Source organism: Saccostrea cucullata, unplaced genomic scaffold (assembly GCF_032062105.1).
Source record: "Saccostrea cucullata isolate Sc308-1 unplaced genomic scaffold, CSIRO_AGI_Scuc_v1 ctg16049, whole genome shotgun sequence".
In the NCBI taxonomy this organism is placed as follows: Eukaryota; Metazoa; Mollusca; class Bivalvia; order Ostreida; family Ostreidae; genus Saccostrea; species Saccostrea cuccullata.
The window spans coordinates 1-5,897 of record NW_026933944.1 but is presented as its reverse complement, the minus strand read 5'-3'; the positions used below and the strand labels follow the sequence as shown (position 1 = coordinate 5,897).

The 5,897-nt window shown below is 30.7% G+C and overlaps 1 pseudogene; it reads right to left on the bottom strand.

Moving 5' to 3' along the window:
- Positions 1-4,027: 4,027 nt before the first annotated feature.
- On the bottom strand, positions 4,028-5,168 carry LOC134239680 (uncharacterized; annotated as a pseudogene).
- Between the last annotated feature and the right edge of the window lie 729 nt (positions 5,169-5,897).

Here is a 5,897-nt window from a genome sequence, read left to right as displayed (position 1 = left end):
TTTTCCAGGTTACATTTCTCAAGGCCCCAGGAAGGAATGAAAAGTAGACAAAAATTTGAGAAAAATCTTTACAAAACGTTGTTAGAAAAATTTTTCACACCTTTTCAACCCCGAAGTTGTTTACAATTTTGAGCTAAAAATAAAAGGGGGTTTACCTTTAAAAACCCCAAAAACGAAACAATAAAATTTTTTTCCGGCACTTATATGTGCAGTTTTTTTTTGCAAATTTGTCATATCTTTGCTATATCCCTAAAAATTTTCATCAGTTACTTTTTTAAAATACTAAAAAAAACTTTTTTTTAAAAAATAAATACCAAGGCCTTCAGAAATACAGTTATATTTAAAATGAGTCTTAGTAATAAAAAAGATATCTAAAGAGGTTTTGTTTGGCGGTACCATTAAACAAAGTTTCTCTAATTCTTTCTTTTACCTGCAATTTAGCGAAAACGGAAGGATAAATGCATTTTAAAATTCTAACAATAAGTTTAGCAATTGTTTTACCATAGGTATAATTTTAAAAATATTTTTTGATTGTTTTTTTCTTTTCACTAAAAATCAATATAAAAAATAACAAAAACCCCTTTTTTTCTTTTTTCCAGCGTTGTGAAATTAACAATACATAGGTTGGTTTCACATATCCGGTAAATTTTTTACTTGAAAAGCCCTTGAGAGTTAAAAAAACCCGGAAAAAAAATTGAAAAATGTCAAATAGGAAATCCAGGACTTTAAAAAATGAATTTGTTTGTTTACACAAGAATGTTTACAGGGGTTTTCTCTGGGGCCCCAACATTTTTGTGCATCCTTACCAAAAGATTTTTACCCTGGCCACTTAAATTAACTATCGTCAGCGCTAATAAAAATAGGTTGGGAAATGTTTTACGTTCAAAGTGGAAAACCCTTTTATGGCTTTTTTAAAGTTGCAACAATTTCGCGTGAGGAATGAGATTATGGGGAAAAAATGTAGAAACCAGCTAGGTTTAAAATTTTTAAAAGCCCCAAAATTCTCAAGAAACCAAATAAAGCTTGCCCGGTCGCCCCCAAGGTCTACCCATACACACAAGTTGTCCTTCATCAGAATAATTTTAAGATCTTCATTTGGTTGGAAAAAGGAAATTTTTTAAATTTTAAAATTTGACATTTGGTTGTTTTTTAAAGACAACACATCACGTCAAAAAGAGCACCTGCCCCTTGCCATGACAGGATAAAGAATACCATGCTTGAAACAAAACCTTAAAAGCATGAAAAGCCATTGGTTGTTGTTTTTGAATTGAATTTCCCAATAGAAATTAAAGGTTAAACGAAAATTCCGCTTTTGGGGTTCACTATTTAAAAAATTTACCAATTTTCCCCGCCGTGGATCTTTTCCGATACCATACAATTTGAAGCGTCATTGGGTTTTTAAAAGTAAAGGGTTTTTAGGCAGGGAAATATAGCAATTTTCACCTTTTAATATAATCCCCCATTATAAATTTATTTTCCCCCCAACCGCGAATATGATTTTAAAACGTCCTTTTACAATACTTACAAAACATCACAAATTGCCCATAAAAATTTGCCTTTTTTTTTATGTATAATTTTAATACTGGGCATGCTCATGATATCAAACAACTGAGAATATAAACCCAGATGAGATGTTGAAGGTATATTTTTGGTATAAAAAGGGAAATGAAATTAAACAGAATAAATCATCACTTTTATATTAACTTGGTTGTTAGATTTCCATTAACTTCTATAAAAAAAAATTTAAATGAAACAGGTAGCCAATGATCTTTTATTAAAAACCAGGAATATCTATGACATAAGAATGAAAAATTTCCCTTGTTAATTGCAAAGTGTAAACCCAAAATTTAGTTAAAGCCTTAGAAGTGTTTTCCCACAATAAATTTTTTTTAAACCCCTTTATTTAAACCCAAAAAGGTTGCTAAAAAGGAGCCGTTTGGTACCATGGGAATTCCAAAGTTTGTTGGAAATCAAGGTGTCAAAAAAAATAGATATTGTCAATGAAACCATCTTCTATCTCAATACATTTTTGGGGCAATAAAATGTTGTTAACAAAATAATTTTGCAAATTGCAAAATACAAAATTAGATTCCATTTTTTTTTTAAAAGAGTGTCAAGGTAAAAAACTGGATTATTGATCTTTGAGAAGGTTGATAAATTGAAATGTCTAAAATTTTAAATTTTTTTTGGGAAACCCCTTATTTTAAATTGTCCAAAATTCCTTGGAAATTGAAGAAATAAGAAAAATGGGAAAAAAAATATTCAAAATAAAGTCCAAAAAAAAAAACAAAATAGGAGCAAAAAGGACCCGAAAAATAGATGTGGAAGGGGATGGGGATAAAAAAAACCCGCACCGACACCCCCCTGTGTGTTTTTTTTTCATATCGAGAAAAAGGAAAAATCAGTTGATTTTTAAATGGATAAAATTAAAAGGACTTAAATTTAGAAAAAAAAATTTTTTTGTCAAAACATTTTGCCTTTCTTCAAAAAATTTTTTTTCTTCCAATAATTTTTCTGTTTTAAAATTGTTCATACTAGAGCAACCTTCTATCGAATCAACTGAATATATACACTCCGTATGCAAGTGATAAAAGGGATATTGCTGAGGAAAGGGTTTACATATAAAAAAAGTCACACATTATCATATAGTTGGGTTAAATTTCCATAAGTTTTTTCCAAATTTTAAAATTTAATATGAAACAGAAAAGTTTTAAATGTTTGGTACCTTTATCTCAAAAACCAAAAAAATATTATATGGGGAAAGGAAATTCCATTTTAATTAAAAGTTTCATATTTTAAAGTCCAAACCAAGCAATGTTTCCCTTTTTAGCACCCCCACCCACTGAATAAATGTTCAAGGTTTTTGGGGTTTTCCCCACTACTGGTAATATTTAGTGAGGAGTAAAAAAATGCGCAGGTTGAACATGTCAAAAACCCCTATATCTTTGTTTGTAAGGGTTTTAAATTTATGGAGTTCAAATTTTTGGTTCTTTAAAATTAAAATATTCAAAAAATGACATATTTTTTGAAGAATTTCTTCCTTTGGAGGGGGAACTAAATAAGTTTATTACCATTGAAAAAAAATCCAAGTTCTTCTAAAATACAATTTATAAATGAGTTTTTAAACCAAAACAAAGTTTTACCCCTTTGTCACAAAAAAATATGCAAATGTATTAATTTTTTTTACCTCTTTATTATTGAATAAAAAAATGGTTTTCAATGTCCTCAATCTTTTAACCCAAAATTTTTCATGAATCTGATAAAATTTAAACCCCTTCTCACAAAGTGTTTGTCTTTTTTTTACGGCTACCGCCTGACGTAAACTTCAACAGGAAAATCCAAAAGGGAAAGGGCTAAAACTAAAAAATTAGGGAAAAAAAATTTTAAATTTTATTTTTTTTTTTTTCGATGGGTTCTTATTAAAATTTTAATTTTACGGACCAATAATACTCTGTAGGTGCAAAAAAGACCCCTTCTTTTTCACAAATTTTTTAAAAAAAAGTAAAAAAAAAAGTTTAGTTCTCATCCCCAATTCCCAGTTGGTTTCCGGGTACTACAGGTTCAAGGAAATTTTTCTTAAATAAAAGGAAATACTGAAAACCAAATTTTTCGCGTGCCTTTCCCTTTTGCGGCACTCGCGAATATTAAAGGCGAACCAAATTTCACTTTTAAGTATTTGTAAAAGTTTTGTTTGGAAATTAATTGTGCGGATTTTTTAAAAAAGGAAAGGAAATTTGGAGTTACGCGAAAAATATTGGTTTACAGAAATTTAATAAAAAAATAACACATAAAACATCCTTATTTTTCATTTTTGGGCTCATAAACAACAAAAGTGCAATAACCCATTTTTCTTTTTTTTTAAACCCCTTGTAAACATGAAAATTTTCATCAATCAAGTAACTACTATGGCACAAATATTCAATTAAAAACATTAAGTTGTATTCAAAAAATCTTTTTACCCCAAAAAAAAAAATTTTAAAGAAACAAAAAAAATTTAAATTTTTTGGGGAAAAGGGGAAAATTTTTTTCATTCTCTTTCATTCTTTAAGGAATTAAAAGTTGCTTTAGTGAAGGAATAAAGAAACAAAAACAAAAATTTTTGGGTGTATTAAAGCCATTTTTGTTACAGTAATTTCCCAAAAATAACCAAATTGGTTCCCATCCCTACAGTAAAAAACAAAATTGATGGCATTGTTCACAAGTGCAAGGAAATCCATAAATCTCCCAAGGTAAAAAGTTTGGGGAACAATGGCACTCATGAAAATCACAATACCTTGAGGAAATTCCGTTACCAAAAATAGAATAATCACAACCAGCAACAGTTTGGTCGTCTTAGAATGCTTCGTGCCTCGTTTTGTAGGGGGCTGTCCGGCAGAGAGTCTAGTCCTTCGATGCCTTCCTTTAATTCCAAGACTATACAACAATGACCCACCGAACACATCATGAGTGCACATGAATGAATTTGGCCACATGGCATAGGAGAGAACGTTGCCAGCACAATTGGTTTTGTTTCATTGGTGGCCAACTTTAAGTCATTAAGGACGTAAATTGTTATGTTGGGATCCATTTTTTGTTGCACAACTTCGTTGGTCAGGTAATTAGGGATTAAGCACAATGTAGAAAGAATATAAACTAACACAGTTGTGTATTTGACCTGCGCATGCTCCTATGCGTGCTAAAGGTCCCTTGGCTGTGGTCCGTAATTGTGTAAACCTGAATACTGCCAATGAGACACCAAGCCATATCGAAATTGTGTGCGTTGTTGCTGCTAAATTTACAAGAACAAGCATGTACGTTGTCCAGCCACGAGAGAACTTTTCTTCAGAGATTTCATCAAAGTTGTGAATGCAGTAGAAGTGGAGGGAGAAGGGAATGTATGAAATCATAGTCAGGATATCTGAAACAGCGAGCCACGTCAGAAGGCAATTAGTGGGTTCCCAACTTTACGTGTTAAGAATAGAAATATCTCAAGAGGTTCGTAATATCCAAAGATGCACGTGAACAAGCTGGCGTAGCCATGGATACGTGTGAACCAATGGCCGAATGTCATGAGTCCGTTAGTTGTTTCTGAACCCATGGCAGCAAAGGAAATATTTGTGTCGTTGATGACTGACAAATCCGTAAAAAGGATTCAATTTTCTGTAAATAAAAAACAAAATATTACACTGCTTGGTGTTAATCATAATAAACTTGTAAAAGAGAAACAAGTCTGCGTATCTTTAAACTATAATGTTTGTTGTCGAGAGGAATTTGTTTTGCCTGATGACTAAAGAAACTGATTGTCTTGATTAACTACTTGGACGGGATACAGTTTCTCTAAATATTCATAAGAAAATTACAGATATTAGGCTTCTAATTGGCAGTTTCCTGATTTGTATAATGTCTCCTTATTTGTTTCGTGCCAAATACTCTGACAGCAGCTATTTACATATGAAGCATGAGTAAACAAATATTGTAATATAGTGTCAAAATTCTCAAGACGTGGCATCAAATACTAAAAGTAATGCCATCAATAATGTAGTCTGACAGTAAAGGTAAAATGGTCCAATGATTTTCATCAACAATCAGAATAAATATTACAATTTCCATTGTTTTTTTCTATCATACTCTCTATTTTGAAATATCACAAAATATTTTTATAATGTTTTCAGATATCGTTAAAAAGGGAGTATTCATTCTCTCTCCAACGTTGGTAAATCGACTACCTTTAATCCCTAGTTCAATTTTACTTTTAATTTGTATAATTTATCCACCTCCTAAACACATTTAAGATCTCTCACTAAAAACTGATAAATGCTTGTTGAGAATTATTAATTAAAAATAAGAGCATAACTAATGTGTAAGTTTTTTAAAAAAGGTTGGTTTTTTTTTTTTTATCAAGTGGTAAAAATTTTTTT